General features: G+C 41.0%; 1 non-coding gene across 1 annotated transcript; it reads left to right on the plus strand.

Annotated features, from left to right (window-relative positions):
• The first annotated feature begins 18199 nt into the window (after positions 1–18199).
• On the plus strand, positions 18200–18305 carry LOC145590393 (small nucleolar RNA R71). Its single transcript, XR_014101999.1, has one exon. It is a non-coding gene; the product is annotated as a small nucleolar RNA R71 (small nucleolar RNA).
• Positions 18306–24578: the final 6273 nt, after the last annotated feature.

Raw genomic sequence — 24578 nt, forward strand, 5'->3', positions numbered from 1 at the left:
AAAATTACGCACATGAAATACTTAGAACTTTTCGAGTCTCATCCACTCATTCTAAATTATTGCCAAAATAAATTTTAGGAATTAAAATAGAAATCCTCCCCAGTGGAGTCGCCAAAAACTGTAGGAAATATTTCAAGCCATCCCACACTTGAGCCCCACTGTGATCATACACTTAAGCATGGTCGCGTCCAAAGGGAAGGAAGCTAGAGCAAAAGAGTCGCCAACAAGTTTTAGGAACTTGTAAACCGTTCACAAGGTGAAGATTACACCCCTTAACGATTCATGAGATCGTCAACTCCAAAAGGTCTTGAACCAAATAGGGTTCGGGGATGAAGGTACAAATCCAACCTAAAAGAGATTGAACCTGCCCTAATAATAGGCCTCTATTTCATTCTTCTCGTATTCATGTGCGCTTTCTGACTAACATGCAAACAATAGGTTAACCCTAAACCTGTTTATCTATGTTGGTTGAGTTTAATGCACAAACAAGTCTATTATTGGTGATCACATGAATTATAATCATATTAGCCCTAAACAAGATTATTAATTATCTTATTAAGCGTTATTACAAGTACAAATTCCCTTCAAACCTGCATAAAAGGTGTGATCAAGCAATAACAATAAATAAGCATCAATCAACATAATAATCATCATCATAATTATAACAATTATAAGAATAATCATGATAATCATAAAGAATAATAATAGCAAGATCCTAGGCATGTTACTAACAAGATTAATAACAAATCCTAGCATGTCACTAAGCATTAAAAATCAAAGTTTTAGCCCTAACATGATATCAGAAAAGAGTAAAAGGCACCCTAAACATGATACTAGAAAGCAATAATAACATCCTAACATGATGCCTAGGAATTAAACAAATTTAAACATGCTTTCTAGAAGAATAGAGCAATAAGATTACATACTTTGATGCCTCGTACCCCTTTCTAATAACAAAATACACGTGTTAGTAACTTCAAGGAAAATATAATCCAAACAATCAAATTAAATAATTAAAATAGAGATTTGGGACCAAACCCTCTGAAATTATAACCTTTGGGACCAAACAATCAAAATTGACTTGTAAAGTCCGCATGAAAACTGAAATCGTATTTTTCATAATTAATATTTTATTCCAAATAAAACTTATCAAAATATATTAATAGTTCTAATTTTATTAAGACTTAAGAGAACCTTCTAGAGAATTCTAGAAGACTATAATTAATTCTAATAACCTTAGGAATAATAATTAATATTGGGCCCTCCCCTAGATCATCGGGCCGCATGTAAAGATCAAAGCGGGCCTAGTTTAATATTTTGGCCATAACTTCCTCATTATTCATCTGAATTGGGCTTATAATATATCGTTGGAAAGCTCTTTGCAAGCCCCATCCAACTACACTATTATTGGACCCTTGTCGTGGACCAAACTAAACTGGATTGGCTGTTTTCATAAAATAGAGTTGTTTTTCGAAAACAGAAAGAAAGAATTTTTAATAAAACTAACCGCAACACCTAACTTTTCACACTTTCATTTTATTCGATTATCAATCGACATGAAAGGTATTCATCACTGGGTTTGGTTTTGGGGAGACACAAATGGGTGTCTACAACATTGAATCAAAGCATGAACTAACACATCTCATTTTCCATGTTTCAAAGCACAAGCTAGCTACCTATCGGAGCTAATTGACATCATTTAGAAAAGGACAATCTGGCTACCTATCAACCTTGAACCATTCATCTCTAATCTAAACTAAAACGTAACTTATGCATACAAAGTAAGAAAATTCAGAAATATCTTACCAGGAGCATGGGAAAAGGTAACCATGGAATAAGAAATAATTTCACCAATTGTAACTCTGTCCAAATGTTCCCAATGCAATCTTACAAGATAAGGAAAAAAAACTAAAATAAAAGCACACAAAGAATGTAAAACAAAAGAAAATGAAAAAATAAAAAAAAATAATAAGAGAGAAATTAGAACTCTAGTGGCCTCTTGGGAAGCGCTTGTTTAGGGTGTTTAGCTTAACCCTTCCTCCTATTCAAGGAGGGTCATAAAAGGCCACCTTTCTACACTTGGTGTTTAAACTATACATGCCTCCACCGTGGTCGGGAAAAAGACATGTGATCCTCCATGTGATTGATTGTTTTTACCTTCTTTTCATAGCTTTCTTTCTTATTAAATGCTTAGTTTTATGCATTTCCTCTTTATTTCCCTTTTTTCTCTTGCTTTGTGTTTCTATGGTTTTTCTTGTATTTTCTCCTTAATTTCTCCACTTTTCGTGATTGTAAGTATTGTACGAGGTTCGAGTCTCGACATTGGTGGTTTTCTAAGTTGGAAGATGTTTTTGGAGTAAGCCCATAGCAATGGGAAAGCTCAAGATGCAAGGAAGTGGATGCTCCAAGTTCTAGCTCTTACGCTCTTAAGCCGTGCTCCCATGAAGAAGTGATGTTGAACCCACTGCGGAGTCCATTTGAATCTTCCATTCTTAGCGTCTATCATCATCATACTAAGTGCACTCAAAGACCCAATTATGAACGCACGAAGCGGCGAGCAAGTCGAAAGAAACCCAGAAGAGCGCGGGCGCGCAACCCGCGCGCGTGGGAGCGCCACCCAGCCGTGCGGGCACAAAGCCCCTGTGCACGGGCGCGCATGGTGCGTGCGCTGGCACTCCTCCCTATTTCCCAATTTCGCTGGTTTCATTTTCACACCTCTTACAAATAATTTTTTCAACCGATTTTTGTAACAAGTTTAAGACATAGTTTTTTTTCATAATTTTAGTTTAGTTGAGAATTTCTCTCTCTAGTTTTAGGGTTAGTTTAGGAGTAGATTTAGAGAGAGAAAGTGAGAGATTTCAATGGTGATTTGAGATATTGATAATACAAGGGTGACAATTGTGTTGAAGATCTTCTCTATTATTAATGAGCATTCCTACTCTATCTCATCTTATTGTTATTTTTAGATTCATGTTTATTCGATTTGATTTTGATGTTTGATCTTGATTAGTGTAATTGTTCTTGATATTTTGTTGATTCTTGATTTCTTAGTTGTTTGTTGTTAGATGATGATTCTTGAGTAGTTGTTTGGCTAGGGATTGGGTGAAACTTATACGATTGATTGATTGTGATTAATTTGGGAATTGTGTTGATTGATTTTTGAGATTAAAGTGATTAATGTAAGTTTGTATGTGTCTAATTTAATTAGGCCTTGAGAATTATGCTAGATTACATTGTAATTACTAATGACACGACCAATTGATTTAAGAATTAAAATTATCGTTTGGTTTGGATTGTGACTCTTCTAGTTTGTTATTCGTAAAGACATCTAGCTTAACTATTAGGAGATAGCTCTTTGATTCCAATTGATAGCTCTTATCATTAGTCTTCAAAACTTTTGATTAGCATGTTTTTCCCAAGTTGTTGCAATTGTCATGATTACTTGAACATAACCGTTCCTTTGGGTTCGACCTTTGAGTTACCTCAATACTTGTATTTAGGTTTGTTAAATGTGTTTGGCTTAGGAGGATTAGTTAACGACCTAATGGGCGGCGCCGTTTTGCGGCGCTTTTGGGAATCGGGCCCTGAAGGCCGCAATTCCATCTATTATCCGAGGCTGACACGTGTCGACTAGTGAGTGGCCCATGTTGGACCTGTCCGGGGTTGACATGTGTCCCTCTCTTATTAGGCCACGTGTCTAGGGTATTTTTACCCTAAACATTTTCCCCTCACAGGGGTGACGTGGCAAGCAACGGGGCGCCTGTGACACGCGTCCCCCTGTGGATAATGAACAGTAAAAAAACTAGTCACTTACTGGTAGAGTGACGGGGATGCCCCCGTTTTTACCCTTCTATAAATAGGGTTTTACCCCCCCCCCCCTCTTTCTCCCCCATCTTTGACCATTATACAAGTCTAGAGAGAGAAAGAGCGCATTTTATGCATTGTTACTTGTTTTATCGTTGTAAAATGCATGGGCCATTCACAAAAAGTGAATGGATGAATGGAATGTATATTCTCTCACAAGTTTTATAAAATGGCAGCTATTGGGGCCCGATTAGGATAGAAAATACGTACTGCGATCCGTGATGTATTTTTGTGAATCTAAATATGGTCTACCAACCGTTGAGTATTTTTGTACCTTAATATTTAGATTAGTCCTAATCGTAGATACTAGTATTTTCATAATTATGGTCATGTCTTGAAGACGGAGGTTCTTTGAAGACGAAGCCATGAAGTTGCAAAAGCCGTCCCTTAAAGACTTGAAGACTCAAGTGGTCATGCTAGTTGCCAAATGCATCTTTATTTATGTTTTCGATATATATCTATTTACGAATATTTATATATGAATTATATGTTAGATGCATGTTTAGGATTTCGAATGTTGTGATGATTAATTAAGTACACTTAAATCAACCAACATAGAAACCCCAGGTCCCTAAAATATTGAGTGAAATTGCCATTCCAAAGCAACACTTATCGACGTATTGAGAGTAATGATGGGCTACGCCAAAGCGAGGCATCACTATTACTCCCTAGGATACGTAAGGCATACCGGGTATGCAAGTTGGTTTTGGTTATACTCAACGATATGAGTGATGGAGTCCTAATATGTCATGGCAATGTGGATAAGATGTTGAGAGAGCATTAGATGCGACGATTTATCCATCCAAGAGTGGCTTGGAGCCATTAGCAAAGCGTTGCTTACCTTAGGAGATTGAGTGTTAAGACAAGCCAAAGCATGCTTCATTACTCTTTGTTTCTTTGGATCTTGGAATCGACTTATTCTCACAAAAATGGGGACAATTTTAATGTGTGAATAAGACGTTTAAATAAGTTTGATTAAAATGCATGATTTCAATCTTATTTAAGTATTATGAATGACTTTTCATTTCAAATTCTTTCAATTGTAGAATCATGTCTTCAAATAACTCAAACAACCAATTCTCGTTGCGCTTAATTCTCGACAAGGAGAAGTTGAGTGGGCTAAATCTTCTTGATTGGCAAAGGAACTTGCGTATATTTCTTATGCAAGAGCAAAAGGAATATGTCCTTGATGAGGAAATGCTAGAGACTCCTAATGAGGAGGTGACTCAGGCTGCCCTAAACCGATGGCAAAGTGCCAATCGGGATGTCAAATGCATCATGTTGGCCACAATGTCTCCCGAGCTTCAAAAGACTTTCTTTGAAAAGGAGACAGCTTTTGAGATCATTTCTGAGCTGCAGAACATGTTCCAAGAGCAGGCCCAAACTGAAAGGTTTGAAACCCATAGGCAGATCCTTGAGAGTAACCTCAAGAAAGGACAGCCAGTTAGCCCACATGTACACAAAATGATAGGATTATTTGAGAACATGGAAAGGCTTGATGCGGGGTATTCAACCGAGATGGTAATTGACATCATTCTCCACTCGCTGTACAAAGGTTATGATCAGTTCAAGATGAACTATAACATGCACAGCATGGAGAAAACCCTCACCGAGCTTCATGGTATGTTGAAGTAAGCCGAGAAAACGCTCAAGGATGAGGGGAAGCATGACATGCTCATGATCAAAAAGGGAAAGTCGTTCAAATTCTCAGGTAAGAAGAAGAAAGGCTTTAAGGGGAAGGGTAAGAAGGTTTGGACTTGAGTCGGCTAAAAAAAGAAGACCTTTCCGCCTAAGTCTAAAGCTACTAAGGATAACAAGGAGAAGAAGGTAGCGTCTTCTAAATATGATTCCGAATGCTTCTATTGTAAGAAGAAGGGACATTGGAAGAGAGATTACCTCAAGTTCAAGGAAGATAAGAAGAACAGAACCATTGCTTCTAGATCAGGTATATTCGTTATTGACTTAAACTTCACTAGCTCAGCATCATGGGTATTAGATACCGGATGTGGCTCACACCTTTGTTCCAATTCTCAGGGACTAAGAAACATTAGGAAGCTACAGAAGGGAGAGGGTGAACTCCAGGTCAGCAACGGAGCAAGAATTGCAGTCGTATTCGTACGAACTCTCAGTTTGTCTTTGCCCTCTGGGCTTGTTTTAGAACTTGAAAACTGTTTTTCTGTTCCCAACATTACCAAAAACATTATTTCAATTTCGGCGTTGGATGCCAAGGGTTTTGAATTTCGAGTAAAGGACAATGAATGTTCATTTTATCTCGATATTGTTTTATATGGTATTGCACATTCTGAAAATGGTCTTTATGTACTTTCTTTAGACAAACAAGTTTATAAAGTGAATAATACCGCCAAAAGGACTAAGACCATGGAGTCAAGTCAAACGTAGTTGTGGGATTGTCGTCTTGGCCACATTAACATCAAACGCATCAAGAAACTTCTACAAGAAGGTGTTCTTGACTCTTTCTATTTGCAATCGTTTGAGAATTGCGAAGGATGTTTATTAGTTAAGATGATTAAGCAGCCATTCTCCAAGCTGGGAGAAAGGGCAGGAGACTTATTGGGTCTAATACACACCGATGTATGTGGACCAATGAGCTCCGCCACAAGGAACGAACATCGATATTTTATCACCTTCAAAGACGACTATAGTAGATATGGTTATGTCTACCTCATGTCGCACAAATCTGAATCGTTTGAAAAGTTCAAAGAATTTTAGAGTGAAGTTGAAAATCAGCTTGGCAAGAAAATCAAAGTCCTTCGATCGGATCGAGGTGGTGAATACTTGAGCCAAGAATTCGATGACCATCAGAAGGAAAAGGGTATACTTTCAAAATTGACACCTCCAGTAACTCCACAATGGAACGAAGTATCCGAAAGCAGAAATTGAACCTTGTTAGACATGGTACGATCTACAATGGGTCTTAGTGATCTTCCTATCTCTTTCTGGGGACACGCACTTCTAACTGCGGCACTAACACTGAACTGTGCTCTATCAAAAGCTGTAGAAAAGACTCCATACGAGTTATGGACGAAGAAACCTCCTAGGTTGTCTTTTCTAAAGATATGGGGATGGGAAGCATATGTCAAGAAATTGATTTCTAACAAACTTCATCTCAAATCTAATAAGGTTTACTTTGTGGGTTACCCAAAAGAAACCAAAGGGTATTACTTCTACAATAAATCCAAGAACAAAGTGTTTGTTGCTCGTGATGGTGTCTGTTTGGAGAAGGAACACCTTTCCAAAATGACAGGTGGGAGGAAAATCGAACTCGATGAAGTTCGAGAGGACGTGAAACAAAATCAGATTGACAGCCATAGTGCTCAAACAACATCTGTTGACGCTAGTCAAAATGTGCAAAGTCAAACCGACAATTCAAATGCTCAGTCCGTTACCATACGTAGGTCTCAGAGGCCGAGATCTCAACCTGATAGGTATCTTGGTATAGTATTAACCGAGAATCAGGACATCCTGATTATGGATGGAGATGAACCGGCAACCTACAAGCAAGCGATGGTAGGCACCGACTCTGCTAAATGGCAAGAGGCCATGAGATCTGAAATGGATTCCATGTTTGAAAATCAAGTCTGGGACTTGGTTGACTTACCCAAAGGTTACATTCCTATCGGATGTAAGTGGATTTTCAAATTAAAAACCGACAAAGATGGAAATATATTCATTTACAAGGCTAGATTGGTAGCAAAAGGTTACAGGCAAGTTCATGGTATTGATTACGATAAAACCTTTCTCCAGTCGCAATGCTTAAATCCGTTCGGATCCTCCTAGCGATTGCTGCATATTACAATTATGAAATATAGCAGATGGACGTCAAAACCGCCTTCCTCAATGATATTTTGGAAGAAAATGTGTATATGACACAGCCTGAAGGTTTTGTCGACCAAAACAATGCTGGGAAAGTTTGTAAGCTTTAAATGTCCATTTATGGGTTGAAGCAAGCTAGCAGGAGTTGGAATCTGCGATTCGATGAAGCCATTAGTAACTTTGGTTTTATCAAGAATCCAGATGAATCTTGTGTTTACAAGAAGGTCAGTGGGAATGACATCGCCTTCCTACTCTTATATGTCGATGACATATTGCTCATTGGAAATAGCATTCCATTGTTAGAGTCTGTAAGGCCTGGCTCGGAAAGTGTTTTTCAATGAAAGACTTAGGAGAGGCTCAGTACATACTAGGCATCAAGATCTATAGGGATAGATCGAAAAGGATGATTGGATTGAGCCAAAGTACTTATATAGATAAGGTACTGGCTCGATTCAGCATGGAGGACGCCAAGAGAGGTCACCTACCCATGTCACATGGCATAACCCTAAGTAAGAAGCAGTGTCCACAGACACCTGATGAGCGGGAAAGGATGAATCAGATTCCATATGCTTTGCTAATTGGATCGATCATGTAAGCCATGATATGTACTGGGCCCGATGTATCATATGCCTTAAGTGCTACGAGCCGTTACCAATCAGACCCAAGAGAGGCCCATTGGACTGCAGCCAAGAATATCCTAAAGTACCTGAAAAGGAACAAGGATAAATTCCTGGTGTATGGTGGTTCAGAGGAATTAGTTGTTGAAGGTTACACTAACGCGAGCTTCTAGACAGACAGAGACGATTTCAAATCTCAATTTGTATATGTGTTCTGTCTTAATGGAGGAGAGTTTAGTTGGAAGAGTGCCAAGCAGAGCACAACTGCAGATTCTACAACTAAAGCCGAATACTTGGCAGCTACTGAAGCGGCTAAGGAGGCTGTTTGGATTCGTAAGTTCGTTGGTGAACTTGATGTTATACCCTCCATCAAGGGTCCAATAGCCCTCTATTGTGACAATAATGGAGCTATTGCTCAGTTCAGAGAGCCAAGGGAACATCAGAAGGTCAAACATGTCAAGCGGCGGTTTCACATGATTCGAGAATGGAAATCAGAAGGTGAAATCAGAATTTGTAAAGTTGGAACGGATGACAATGTAGCCGAACCACTTACTAAACCTTTGCCTCAAGTGAAGCACAACAAGCACGTTGAGGCAATGGGAATCAGGCATGTTGGAGACTGGCTTTGATTTCCCTGTTTAGTGTTTTAGTTAATTTTTGAAGATTTAATGTAAGACACTAAGAAAAACCATTCATGTTTTAGAGTAATTTAAATTTCATGCAATATTTTATCACTCCGTTTGTTATATATTTTATCACTCCGTTTGTTATTTAATTGTGGTTTAGAATTAAATAATGAGTCAATTCGATTATGAGAATATTCAAAATAGGGTATCAAGACAAGTCTTGGTAAGGAAACACCTATTAAGTGAACATTGAATATTACAATCGAGAATTATCCCTAATCAAGGTCATTTAAACTATAGACGATTAATGACCACTTGAGATTAGTGTGTAGTTTTATTTATAGCACCGTTTCTTGTGCTACAAGGACATGATTGTCATAAATCATTTGCAGGTATTGGTTTAGAACCATACTGGATCGACCTATGAGAATACTTTAAGAGATTAAACATCGTCATAAGTATACTTCTCATTATGGCTATCGGAACCTATTTCCTCGACCATGAGTATTGTGAGTTCTCTTGTTTGAGTACTAGTCTGCTTTGATGTTGTCAAACGTCTGCCGTAAAAGGGGATTATAATGGCAACACTCGGGCGGCTAGATCCTCTAAGTAAGAGAAGCTGCATTACAAGACTGGGAATGTCCCCCTACTAAAATAGGGAAGATATCTTTGTTGTTTACAAGGCCTCTCGAAGAATGAGACTGTAAAAATGCATGGCCGTGTTCGGATGGATTTTAGAAATCATCTGTTTATAGACAGTCGGACTCGGGATCGAGAAACACTTCTGGACATAATAAGGATGACAAATAAATCTTACCTTATAGTTCATGAAGAGACATTAAGTGACATAGGAAAAAGGCTATACACTAAGAGCGCACTTGTCCGGAAGGACAAGTGGGAGATTGAAAGGAATGGTGTCCTTTGAACAAGTGTATTATTCCGATAGAGGGTTCGGAATTATTAGAAAGCTCATTATTCAGTGAAGTCAAGTGATCGGAATGCCTGGGTGGAGGCCGCTTCCGATCAGTAATATTAATGTCTAATTAATATTACAGCTTAATCTTGACTGAACCCTTCGGGTCACACCCAAGCAACTAACGAACCGATGTGACGAATTAATTCGGAAGGAATTATTGAGTTGCCCGTGTAATTAATATTTAGACGTCGAAAATTCGAGCTTCGAGCGTCGAAATCGAGCTTTGGAAGTCGAGTCGAAAATAATAAAAGACGAGGCAAGAAAATTACTAATAAATCAACAAAATTACCAAAATACCCCTAGCATCGGAATGCCCCGAGCAAACCGAGTGCTAGGGGCATATGGCCTAGAAAAGTGGCTTGGTTATCACGGCTGATATCCTCGAGGGTACTATGGAGGGCATTCAAATCAAAGGGAGGAAAGGAAGAAGAGGAAGATGCCTCACCTCCCCTGCTAAGGGGGGGAACGGTTTGCTCCGGGCGGTGGACCGGTGGAGGATGAGGAACTGCACCTCGGGTTCGGGTTCTTCTCAATTCATCAGGGATGTGCTGTCGAGGGATCTTCCATTTAAGAGGAGTGGAGTGGTCCACCGTAGTGAGAGAGGGGTCCGAAAGGACACACCATTCTACCTCTTTATCCACTAAGAGGATAAACTTGCGCTTGCTTGTGGTGTAGTTGATGAAGCGGTTGTGACGGAGAGCACTAAGGGAGAGAGAATGGGGAGGATACTCGTCGGTGACTTCCTCTCGGGTTTGGTGCTCAAAGGGGAGCATTTCTATTTGTTCCTTGTAAGCTCCATTCTTCAAGAAAAGGGCAATGATAGTGATCATGCCCCCCATAAAAATATCGTCACCAAGACAGTTGTCCCGAGTATCCAAAAGCCTTTGGATGAAGGTGGAGGAGCATTGGAACTTGAGGCGCTGAGGGTTATCGGCCAAAAATAGGCAAGCTACCTCATCCTTAACCATTGAGCTGAGGTTTGCTTTGAAGAACACGGCATATTGGAGAAGCCGAGCAAAGTATCTCATGGCTATATGGATGATGTTGTTGACCTTAGAGGTGTTAGTTCGGAAACTATCCCTGGTGGATATGCTCCTCCACCACTCTTGCTCGTTGTAAGGGATGCGGTGAGTGGAAGTCATCTCGCAAGGATGATCTAGCCCGGTCGCGTGCCAATGAAAGATCTCGTTTAGATCACTCTCGGTTAGGGAGTGATCCTCATTGAACATGCGAAAATGTATCACAAGTTGAGGTTCTTCATCGTTGAATTCCGGCTCTATGACTTCCTTGCAGAGAGAGGCAAGGAATTCCAAAGTCACTCGCTCATAGGTGTGAGCGTGGAGGTAGATGAAGTCACCCCATCCAAAATTTTGTGCTAACCGGACTACCTCATCCAAGATACCGAGTTTTTGCAACGTTGTAGGACAAAAGAACCTTGTTGATCGGATGAGACGATTGATGAGGGTTTTGTAGACGTCCCAAAAGTGCTCATTCGGAGAAATTATGCTATGATCATTTATGCCGGGAGGGGGCGGGAAATTCGTTGATGAAGATTCACCCACTCTCTTCCTCTTTGACTTGCTCTTACCGAGTACCATGATTCTACAAAATTACCGAGAGCTATCATTAGGACAATTTGATAAGAAATGACATAAGAAGCTAGCCACGGTAAAAGTGTATGCATGAAAGTAGCTGCCTTGAGTTGTGAAATAGATGTAGAGGATAACAACAATACAATTCAAGGCATAAATGGACACATTTAAACCAAGGCATGGGCAAGAAATCCTATGACATTCATATGTAAGTCCTAACAAAGTCTAGGTGAATTTTGGCATGATGTCCCCTGATTACGTGATAATCATTCACCAAACCATCAAAATCAAACCAAAAACAACGAGAATCAATCTCCAACAACATCCAACTCATGAATTTCTCAATCATCAAATAGTAGCATGAACACCCTAGCATGAAATCAACATATTTAAGCAAAGACATTGAGATCAAATAAAACCAAGGTATACATGCATAATCATCATAGCAATATGTTCTACTATCAATTACCAATCAATTGCAACAAGTAAATCCAAAGAACCACATGAATCAAACAAGCTATTACCAACAATTTCAAGAATACTACAATTCATATTTAAACATGCAAAACATGGTAAAAGTATGAGAAATTGAAGAAATGAACTTGCAAAAGGTAGGAAAACCATACCACAATTGATTGTAAGTAAGTAGAAACCCAAAAACACCAAAGCACTCAAACCCTAGACATTGGGGAAAAATTGAAAGATGGGATTTTTGTGTGGAATTTGGGTGGAGATTGTAGAAAGTGAGTAGAGGATGGAAAATAAGTGAGAAAAAGAGAAGATTTGAGTGATTTTAATGGAGATGGGAGGTTGTATGAGGGGTTGCAATGGAGTTTAGAGGGAGAAGGAGGAGAATAGAGAGAGAGGCTGAAATGAATTGAGAAACCGTGGGGAAAAACAGCAGCCCTTTTTTTTTTAAAACCTGTCAAAGGTTCGGCCAAACCTTGGGTATGTTTGGTCAAACCATTGAAATAGTTCGGCCGAACTTGCTCAAGGTTCGGTCGAACCTTCTCTCTAACGCTGAATTCACAAAATAGGCAGAAAGTTTCCAGTTTTTAATTCCAGAGGAGGTGCGACCGAACTCAATAATGTTTGGGCGAACTAAGGTTCGGTCGAACCCCCTATCTGTTCGGTCGAACCTACTCTGAATCCTTAATTTCTGCAATTCTGGCAGAAAGTTTTCATATTTAGCTTCCAAAGGAGGTGCGACCGAACTCAAGAAGGTTCGGGCAAACCTTTCAGAAAGTTCGACCGAACCTTCAGGGAGTTCGGTCGAACCACCTAAAAATGCTCATTTTGCAGCAAAATATGCACAAACACCCCTCTTCAGAACACACTAAAACACCATACAATCATGCTAAAGAAAAGCATACCAAAAATTCCAACACAATCAAAACTCAAAAATCCAATAATCCAAAATTCTAGATAGATAAATAACAAAGCAACAAGAAAAGAAGAGAGTAGAAAAGGGTTAGAGACTCGGGTTGCATCCCGGAAGCGCTTTTGGTTTACATCGTTAGCTCGACGTTCCTTAAACTAATCAAGGAGGGTCAAATTGATGATGCATATCAAGAAGAGTCACAGAAATTGGTTCATCACTTGGGAATCCTTCGTAGTAGGGCTTGAGCCGGTGACCGTTCACTTTGAATGGAGTATACCCGTCTTGGGAAATCTCATAAGCGCCATATGGGAATACCTCCATGATAATGTACGGCCCAATCCACCTTGACCTAAGCTTGCCCGGGAAAAGCTTCAAGCGGGAGTTGAATAGGAGGACCTTTTGGCCTTTGACAAATTCCTTCTTGACAATTTGAGCATCGTGCCAAGCCTTAGTCTGTGCCTTGTACATGCTTACGCTATCGTAAGCATTCATCCTCAAATCCTCTAACTCATGTAGCTCGAGAAGCCTTTGTTCACCCGCATTATGGAGGTCAAAGTTGATTAGCTTGATCGCCCAATGGGTTCGATGCTCCATCTCTACGGGCAAGTGACAATTTTTCTCATAAACAAGCTTATAGGGAGTGGTCCCTAAAGGAGTTTTGAAGGCGGTCCTATACGCCCATAGAGAGTCGATGAGTTTAGAAGACCAATCCTTCCTTGTTCTAGCAACCGTCTTCTCCAAGATCACTTTGATCTCCCTATTGGTGATCTCCGCTTGACCACTCGTTTGAGGGTAGTAAGAAAGCCCCCGCTTATGAGACACTCCATATCTATCAAGAAGTCGAACGAAGGTGTGGTGCTTTAAATGTGACCCCGCATCACTAATTATGGCTCTTGGAACACCAAATCTTGGGAAAATCACTTTCTTAAAAAGATTAACCACTACCTTAGAATCATTCGTAGGGGAATCCACGGCCTCCGCCCACTTAGAGACATAGTCAACGGCAACCAAAATATACTTGTTCCCATGTGAAGAAATAAAAGGGCCCATGAAATCTATAGCCCACACATCAAAAACTTCAAGCTCAAGGATAGGGTTTTGCGGCATTTCATCCCTCCTAGAAATATTCCCCATCCGTTGACATCTATCACAAGTCTTAACAAAAATCCAAGCATCCTTGAATAGAGAAGGCCAAAAGAGCATAGATTGTAGAACCTTTGAGGCGGTCTTTTGAGCACTCATATGCCCACCACAAGGAGAAGAGTGGAACATATGGAGAACACTTTGAACCTCGTCGTTGGGGACGCATCTCCTCAACAAACCATCGACCCCTCTCTTCAATAAAATAGGATCATCCCAAATGTATCTCTTGGCCTCATGCTTGAGTCTTCGACGTTGTTGTGAAGTGAAATCCGGAGGTACGGCACTACAAGCCAAATAATTCACAATATCCGCATACCATGGCTCCGACTTCACCTCAAGGACATATAGCACATCATCCCTTAGAGAATCCTCTATTGGCAAACCATCATCATGAAACCTTTCACCGTCCAACCTTGAAAGGTGATCCGCCACCACATTCTCGGCTGCCTTCTTGTCTCTCATCTCATAATCGAAGTCTTGGAGAACTAAAACCCATCTCAACAACCTCGGTTTAGCTTCCTTCTTTCTTATCAAATATTTGAAAGCCGAGTGGTCGGTATACACAATTGTCCTAGAACCAATGAGATAGTTTCTAAACTTCTCAAATGAGTGAATAACCGCTAAGAACTCCTTCTCGGTGGTTGTGTAGTTTCGTTGGGTATCATTGAGAGTTTTAGACAAATAGTGTATGACATGTAGTTTCCCATCCTTTCGTTGCCCAAGAACCGATCCAATAGCCTCGTTGCTTGCATCGCACATGATTTCAAATGGAAGAGACCAATCCGGACCTTGGACAATAGGAGCGGTGCAAAGTGCTTCTTTTAACCTACAAAAAGACTCTTAACAAGCATCATCAAACACAAACTCTTTATCTTGTTGCAATAGGGATGTGAAAGGCTTAGCAATCAAAGAAAAATCTTTTATAAAGCGCCGATAGAACCCGGCATGGCCAAGAAAAGACCTCACTTCCCTCACATTGGTGGGAGGAGGAAGTTTCTCAATGACCTCCACCTTGGCTCTATCTACCTTAATGCCGGCATGGGAAATTTTGTGCCCAAGAACAATTCCACTTTCCACCATAAAGTGGTACTTTTCCCAATTCAACACGAGGTTGGCTCTCTCACATCTTTCTAAGCAACGAGATAAATTGGATAGACAATCTTCATAAGTGGCTCCTCCAACGGAGAAGTCATCCATGAAGACTTCTATCTCATCCTCAATCATATCACTAAAAATTGACATCATGCAACGTTGGAATGTTGCGGGGGCATTACAAAGCCCGAAAGGCATCCTATGATACGCATAAGTACCGTTGGGGCATGTGAAAGTCATCTTCTCTTGATCCTTGGGTTCAATCGGGATTTGGAAAAATCCCGAGTAACCATCAAGGAAACAATAGAAGGAATGCTTTGTAAGCCTTTCCAACATTTGATCAATGAACGGTAGTGGAAAATGATCTTTGCATGTGCTTGTGTTAAGTTGGCGATAGTCAATACACATGCGCCAACCGGTAACAAGCCTAGTAGGCACTAGTTGATCATGATCTTTTTTCACTAATGTCATGCCCCCTTTCTTAGGCACAACTTGTACGGGAGATACCCAATCACTATGAGCAATTGGGTAAATAATTCCCGCATCAAGAAGCTTAGCCACTTCCTTCCGCACAACTTCTTGAATTGAACGATTAAGCTTTCTTTGCCTTTGTCTAACGGGTTTGGCATCTCCCTCTAGATCAATTTTGTGCATGCATAAAGATGGACTTATACCTTTGATATCATCAATGGTATAACCCAAAGCTTTCTTGTGTTTTCTCAAAACATTGATCAAGAGGGAGGTTTGCTCCTCCGTTAGGTTAGAATTGACAATCACGGGGAAAGACTCATCGGAACCAAGAAATGCATACCTCAAGCCCAAAGGTAAAGGTTTCAAGTCTACCTTTGGTGCTCCCTTACCATTGGGGTTCTCTTCTCTTTCTTCAACTTGAAAGAGGTCATGAATGTAAGGAGCCTCCTCTTCCATGCTTGCATCCTTGCACTCCTTCTTGCTTTCCTCTAGAAAATCCTCATAGAATTGTATGTCTTCTTTGTGAGTACCTATCTTGGATTCATTCAACAACACACTTTCGAGAGGATCATTAGTAGCATGAAAGTGGGAGCGAGAAAATTCATTAAGCACGGTATCAAGAACATCTACTCTAAAGCATTCACCACTTGAGGAGGATTGTTGCATGACACTATTCAAATCAAATTCAATGGAATCATTGTCAATTTTAAAGGATATCTTACCCTCCTTCACATCGATAATAGCTCTAGAAGTAGCTAGAAATGGTCTACCCAAAATTATAGGAATCCTCTCGTCCTCATCCATCTCTAGCACATAGAAATCCACGGGGAATGTGAACTTTCCTACCCTAAGGGGAATGACCTCAAACTTGCCCATGGGGAACTTAATGGAACGGTCCGCTAGTTGGAGAGTTATGTTAGTGGGGGAGAGGGTTCCAACACTAAGCTTTTGGTAGACGAAATAGGGAATGAGACTCACACTTGCTCCTAAATCACACAAGGCTTTATCAAACTCAATGCCATTAATAGAACAAGGGATGGAGAAGTTACCCGGATCTTTCAATTTGGTAGGAAGTTTGTTGGAAATAATTTCACTACAATTGGCGATCAAGCTCACCGTTTCACTCCCTTCTCCCACTCAAAAGGTCTTTCAAGAATTTGGAATAGTGGGGCATTTTCTTCATAGCATCAACAAAAGGAACGGAAACATGCAAATTCTTAATGACTTCCAAAAACTTCCCAAATTGGGCATCAAGTTTAGCTCTCACAAATCGTTGTGGAAAGGGAACCTTCTCCTCTCTAGGTTGGCGATTTAGGGGTAAGGGGGTGGCTTCTTTTTCCTTTGGCACCTCAACATCTTTTTCCTTCTCAACACTCAATGACTCATTGGTTGTCTCACCCTCATTCTCTAACTCCACCTCCTCTTGGGGTTCTTCCTCAACTAAAGGGTCACTCCCTACTACCTTCCCATTCCTAGTTGTCACGGCATACAAAGGGTTTTGGTTGACTCCTTGACTTGGAATGGTAGAAGAAGAAGAAGAAGAAGAAGAAGATGATGATGATGATGATGAATTAGATGCAAGTTGAGCAATTTGGGTTTCAAGCATTTTCATGTGAGCATTAGTTCGATTTTTATCCTCTTCATGCATTTTCATTATAGCATCTAACTTAGCCATCACGGGATCAAATGGAGGGGCTTCAAGTTGAAGAGGTTGTTGAGGTGGAGGAAGTTGGGATTGATGAAAACCCGGAGGCCTATTAGTTTGGGAATAGTTAGAGACATATTGACCCCTATTGCCTCCGGTGCCTTGGTTAGGAACATTGCTTTGTTGATTATTTCCCATGTTACCTTGATCACCAAAATTTTGATTTCGATGGTCATGGTATCGGGAATTAGGTTGTTGGTTTTGATTACCATACCCCTTTTGGTTAGAGTAGCCTCTTCCATTTAAATTGGAAGGGCCTCCCCCACCATGGTATTGGTTATCATAACCACCACCACCACCTTGGTTCCAACCACGGTTTCCACCTTGATTCCAATTTCCCATTTGATTGGAGTTTGGCCTCAAGTTCCCTACATTCCCCATTCTAGGAGCAAAATTCATAGCATTGACATCTTCCACATTATCATCATGTACAAGTTCATGGAGAAGGGGTTGAACTTCACAAGCATAAACACAATGGGAGGTATCATGATCATAAGTTTCGCAATTATAACAAAACATGCATCCTTGGGGCATTGTATTGTAAGAAGAGGGGGAAGAAGTGGTCATACCATTGCCTCCCTTAGTTGAAGGAGAGGTATTTCCATGAGGATTGGACCTTTCTTTCATCAATTCGTCCATTTGCTTGGTCATTTTGGAGATTTGGGTAGAGAGGTTGTTGATTGCGTTGGCTTGCTCCAATGCATAAACACCCTTACTAGAAGTAGCATCCCTTTCTCCTTCATACCAATCATCATAGTGCTTTACGGCCTCCTCTATAATACACTCCACTTTATCCTCTCCTTTGTTCATGATTGGACCGCCGGCCGCGGCGTCTAGGCTTGTTCTTCCTTGAGGTGTGAGACCTCCATGGAAAGTGTGAATGAGTTGATACTTGGGTATCCCATGGTGTGGGCATTGACGTTGAAGTTCTTTGTATCGTTCCCATGCCGCACTTAGAGACTCACCACTCTTTTGGCGAAAACCTTGGATCAAAGACCGAGCCTCGGCGGTCTTCCTATGGTTATAAAACCTTCTCAAGAAAGTCATAGTCACTTGGTCCCATGTTGTGAGAGAGTTAGGGGGCACCTCCTTCTCTAGCCACTCTAGTCCTCTCCCAATTAGAGAAAATGGAAACATCTTGAGGCGTATATATTCTTGAGTCACTCCATTGACCTTTACTGTGTCACAATATTTCTCGAACTCTTTTAAGTGTTCATGGGGACTCTCAAATTTCCCACCCGAGAATTGTTTCCTCTGTATCAAAGCAATCAAATTGGGCTTGATTTCGAAATTATTGTCTTGAGTAGTAGGAGTTAAGATCCCACTTTGTGCTCTAAAGGCTTTGAGAGCCCCAAGATGACTCAAAGGTGTATTCTCTCCCATTTTAAGACCTTCTTCACTCTCGAACTTATAGGTTGAGAAAGGTTTGATTTTCGGACTCGATGATGAGTTAGGGCTATCTAATTCTACACTTGAGGGTGAAGAGGGTGGAGTATCTTCTAATTCTCTTACTCATCTCGTCGGGGTGTGAGAATTTCTACTCATTGCTCTCGCTTCTCTTCGAAGCAGGGACAAAGACCTCTCTAGCTCTGGATCGATGGGAATCAAAGACCTTGAGCGGGTTCGTCCTCTTTTCATACAACAAAGCTAAGAAGAACGTAAGCACTGACAAGTAACAAAAGTAGCAAACACTAACAAATAAAAGGTGTGATAGTCTCAAACAAGCAATGAAATAGCAATGGAAGCCGTCTCCCCAGCAACGGCGCCAATTTGATAAAGGAATAATCGCGTCGTTAGACAACTACACCTAAATCAAATACAATTTATAACACTCGACTTATCCTAATACAAGTATATGGCAAGAATAGGGGTCGAACCACAGGGAGAAGCACATAAACACCGCATTCATCACTAGACTTTAAGCTATCTCGGGACAAAGGACAGGAATGACTAAGAGATTAAACTAAAGGTAAAACGAGTTAAAATCAATATAACTAACACCAAGGGAAATGGGTAGATGTAGATGCCGCTTGATCATGCAATAACATAAAAGCAAATCAATAGTGAACTAAACATGCGTGAATATCGAAATAAGGTCCAATCTAACCGCCTTTCGGGGTTAATCGGTTTCTCCTAACATAGCCTCTATGTTTCCACACTAGATCCATATATTGGGAGGTCCAATCAAAAAACAATCGATAGTAATGAACCTTAACTAAGTCAACTTCCGTTCCTTGTTAGCAAAGATTCACCTTTAATCAATCAACAATGTGCACTTGCAAGAAGATCAAAGAATATCAAGCATGCAAAGATTTTAATCACAATTAACTTAATCCCAATATTATAAGCATGAACAATTAGCAACTACGCCATCCCCAAACCCTTGGCTAAGTGAATACTCAAAATCATGTTGAAAACAATATCAATCACCAAATCAATAAGCATCAACATGATCAATAAGCAAAGAAGGAAAATCAAAGTAAACAAACAAAATTAAATGCAAAGGATTAAACAAGCTTCTTCTTCAAAATCAAAGTTCATCAACGAAGAAATCTATACTTTTTCTCTCTACCAAATGAAGACTAATAGTGTTTCTCTCTCTAGATTAAGCTAAAAAAATGCAGAAAATTTAAAACTAAGTTAATCTAATTTTTTCAAAACGTTCTCAAAAATGGGACTTATATAGTCCGTACACAGCTAGCTGAAGTAAGGGAGTGGTCCGACCGAACACTGGGAAGGTTCGGTCGGACTATAGGGTAGGTTCGGCTGAACCATGGGTAGGTTCGGTCGAACTCCCTTGATCTTGGTCTGGTCGAACTTCTGAGGTTCGACTACTCCTGTAAAATCGCCAAAATGCAACCTGACTCTGCCTCTGCGTTCGATCAGACAGTGGAGCAGGTTCGGCCACACCCTGGTTCGACGGCACCTTCAGGGGGTTCGGCCGAACCTCTCCTTAACCTTGCTTATCTTCAGCTTTCCTTGAACTTTTGGTTTCCTCCTCTTAAAGACCCCGGTTCCTACAAAGAATAATCATGGAAATCAAAGTAAAGAGTAGGAAAAAGGGCAAAATTTAGGAAAGAAGATGCATAAAGGGAAAGGGAACTAAGTGCAAAGAAAAGGATGCAAACAAGACGCAAATGTGGGAAAATGACCATCAAAATGAACCTTAATCGTTGCATAAATGCCACTCATCAAGTGGCAATAAGCCTATCCCCCGCTCTATCAGCAAGATGTTCAAGCGAATCCTACAAGCCAAACGAGTTAAAGAAGACCCCGGCTAAGGTGGGGAAACAAAACCCCGCCCCCCGACCAACTTCTTCTGTGCAGCCGAATCCTACACACCCAACAACCTATGGCAAAGGCCCGGCTGTATTGAAGGCCTTGAGCGAAAGCTCAGGTCCGACTGCAAAATTGTCGGACGCCTCTACGGCGTCGAAGAGTGGCGTGCCACTCGATGCTGCAACCGGTAATGCAACGGTTGGGGAAGGAGGAACTTCCCAACCTAGGGACCAAGCTAAGAATAACTGCTTTGAACCCCCTTGGCCGCTTGACTTTATGCGAGTCAAGACTCGAGCAAGCCCGTCTAGAGATTCAATTAGTAGCCGGCACAACCTAGGTGGCGTCTATGCTGCCCTATCACCAAGTACTTCTTGTGGTGCAGATGCCTCCAACAGCCGACCTGATGTCCAATAGTTTGCTAAGCGGATGCTTAGGACCTTCACTAGGTCAGAGAAGGACAAAGTGCCTGGGCTGCAGGTGGTCAACTTTGAACAGATCCTTGCCCAACTGGCTGAGGTAACTTAGAATTTTTTTTAAGTACTTTTTTCTTCTTGTCCGAATTCTAACTTACCGTCTGTACTCTACAGACGATGCTGAGGGTTGACGGGCTCAAGGTCCCGTTCAGGCGGAAGCAAGAAGAATTAAATGATGCTAAACAAAGGCATGGGAAGCTCTCAACTATGCTCAATATCATAATACCATGAGTGAAATTGAAATTAAAGATCAAGAGTTGAAATGGGAGGAGCTGATCAAGAACCTGATGTCTGCAGTAGATGAGGCCAATGCCAAAGCCTCCATCTTAGAGTTAGAATTAAAAAACGCTAAGTCTGAACTGAAGGCTTTAGAGGCGGCGGACAAGGAGAACCTCCAGTTGAAGGAAGAGAACAGTCGGCTCAATATTGAGATGATTCAAATGAAGAACAATCACCAAGAGGAGCTTTCCAATGGCTGGTTGCTAAGAACGAGAAAGATACCGAGGCCCGCTTGAAGCTTGCTTTGGATCTTGTTCACCCAGGCTCTGACTTTGAGTATCTCCGCTTGAGGTATGAGTACGCCACAGCGGTGTATGATGCTGAGGTCTTGCAGGATCAGGCACCGCCACCGTTCAAGGAATGGGCCTTAGAACAAGGCATTGAGGTTGCCTCTGACGAGGAAGAAGAGAAGGTGGGGGATCAAACTGATCAAGCCTCGGTTGACCCTAACTTGGTCCAACCCGAGCAGACTGAAGCAAACCTCCCAACAGGCCAAACCCAGACGGAGCAGACTCAGCAGCCTTGGTTTTTTCAGCGGCAGTATGTCATTCGTTGTTCTACGGCCTGTATGCCGTGCAACTGTGTATCTTTACCGATTGATGAGTTGGGTAAATAAACAATATATATATATATATATATTTTGGCCCGAATGCATATCCGATTAAGATTATCACCCGGCCATTTGGTCGGTTTTAAATTTATGAAGTATGCAGACTGAGTCGGTTTTGTTCAATTACTCTAAGTTTTGTTTCAATTTTTGCATTTAAATTATGCATACCTATATACTTGAATTTTTGCCTAACTTAGTAATGGCATGCAGTAAATGACAATTCGGCTGTGCTTGCCCCTGGGCGGCTGTGTGGTTGGTTTCAATACTTTTCTGATTGATTGGCTTGGGAACTTTTGATACTTTAAGGAGTATGAGATGTTGCTAAGTCAATCAATCACAGTAGTGATTACCCCAAACCAAGTACACAACCGTCCAATCATACAAGAAAGTAGCCGTTAGCCCAGGTTGTGAAATAGTTATAATGAACTTCCTCTTCTCCGCCTGGGGTATTTGCAATCCAATTACGCTCGGCGTCCTTTTTCCCCATTGGGAGGACTTGCATAATTTCGAAAAATAATCTAAATTAGAACTTCGGTCGGCAACCGGCTGATGCCCTTGGACATCCGATTTTCGTAAACTTAGTCATTCTTTAGATTATCCTGGGCAAACGGCTATGTGTTACCTAATTAGGTCGTTCAATCTTTACCATCTGCATGGGTTTATATAGCAATGTGCCACCAAAATGGGAGATGCCCTCTGCGAAAATTCACCCTGATGATGCCCTCATGTTGGAGTAAACGAATTTATAAAATAAATTATCATCCGGCCATTAGCCTCACGTCCCTTAGACATTTATTTATCTACTAAGTTTTTAACTTAGTTTATCATCTGGTCATTGGCCTCATGTCTTTTGGACATTAGCTAATAAATTTTTAACTTAGTTTTAAATCTATTTCGTGAAACTTAATTGTTTATACATCGTTCAGGCGGTGTTTGAAACATTGCGCATGTAATATAAATAAATAATAGAATTGAAAACAAGAAGCAACTTTTTCATTGATAGGCTTTTCATTTACAAAAATTTACAATTCTTAGAAGTAGAACTTTTTTAAGTTGTCTACATTCCAAGTTCTGGGAAGCCGCCTACCGTCTAGGGTCTCCAGGCGGTAAGTGTCGTTCCTTACTTCCTCATAAATCCGGTTGGGACCCTCCCAATTAGGAGTTAACTTTCCCTGCTCATTGGCCCTACCTGTTGCCTCCATTTTCCATAACACAAAGTTACCCTCTTTTAGGGGCTGTTTGTGTAATCTTTTGTTGTAGGCACGGGTCATTCTCTGACGGTAAATCTCATGACGCAAGGCGGCATTGCCCCTGCGCTCCGGGAATGAGTCCAATGCTAGCCGCATGGTCTCCCAGTTTGCCTCTTCATCATATAGCATGACTCGTAGAGTCGGCTCATAATGCTCAATGGGCAAGACGACATCAGCACCGTAAACCATGAGAAATGAGGTTTCACCTGTTTCCCCTTTTTTAGTTGTCCGGATGTCCCATAGGACGTGAATTAATTCTTCTGCCCATAAGCCACCGGCTCTTTCAATTTTCTTTTTAATGTCGTATGAGATGAGTTTGTTGAAGGCTTCAACTTGGCCGTTTTCTTGGGGTCGGCCGACTGATGCAAAGAAATGTGAGATCCCTGGATCTCTTAACCAAGTTTTGAGCTAAGGCGTCTCAAATTGAAGGCCATTGTCAAAAACCATAGACATAGGTACCTCAAATCGGGTGATGATGTTCTTCCAAATGAAAGAGATGACATCCTTAGTCTTGATATTTTTTACCGCCTCTGCCTCAACCCATTTGGTGAAGTAATCCACAGCCACCAGAATGTACCGTTTCCCGCCTGGTGCAGGTGTATACGGACCTAAGATGTCCATGCCCCATTTTGCTAACGGGACTGGCCTATGGATTGCTGTCAAGTTAGTGGCCGGTTGATGGATGAGTTTGCCAAACCTTTAACACTTGTCACATTTTTTGACCATTTTCATGGCGTCTGACTCAAGAATGAGCCAGAAATAACCCTGTCGCTTGGCCTTGACAGCCAAAGATCTGCCGCCTATGTGCCAGGCGTAGTATCCGGCATGCAATTCTTCGAGAGCTTCCTGCCCCTTTTCTGGGGTAACACACTTCAACAGAGTTTTAAAAAACCTGCTTTGAAGAGTTCTCCATTTCTTATCTCAAAGTTTGCAGCTCGCTTTTTCATGATAGTCGCTTCCCTTGATGAGTCAGGCAGCGTGCCGTCTTGTAGGTATGTCCGGATGCCATCCATCCAAGTAGAGCTTCGGTCAAATACTCCAATGGGCTCTTCTTATGTATTACTTCGTTTTTCCATAACTTCCCAGACACTACTACAAAATGCACTAATTCTCGACACATTGCCTTCAACGCTGTGAACTGGGCATCAGTGGAAATTTGGATTCCCGTGTTTTTGCGACGCTTTTCAGCGTCCTCACTTATTATTAACTTTGAAAAGTGTCTAGAATACTAACCACGTGATAAGCACATGTGTTCTAGCCTGCAAACTTAAACAAATTAGGGGAAATCATAAAAACCGCTCCTCCTTTACCCTCCAGTCTCCTATAAATAAACCTTGGCCTATCACTAAAATTCTCTTTCAGAAATTCATCCCTCTCAAAAATCAC

This window comes from Chenopodium album, chromosome 17 (assembly GCF_948465745.1).
Source record: "Chenopodium album chromosome 17, dcCheAlbu1.1, whole genome shotgun sequence".
NCBI classification, from domain to species: domain Eukaryota; kingdom Viridiplantae; phylum Streptophyta; class Magnoliopsida; order Caryophyllales; family Amaranthaceae; genus Chenopodium; species Chenopodium album.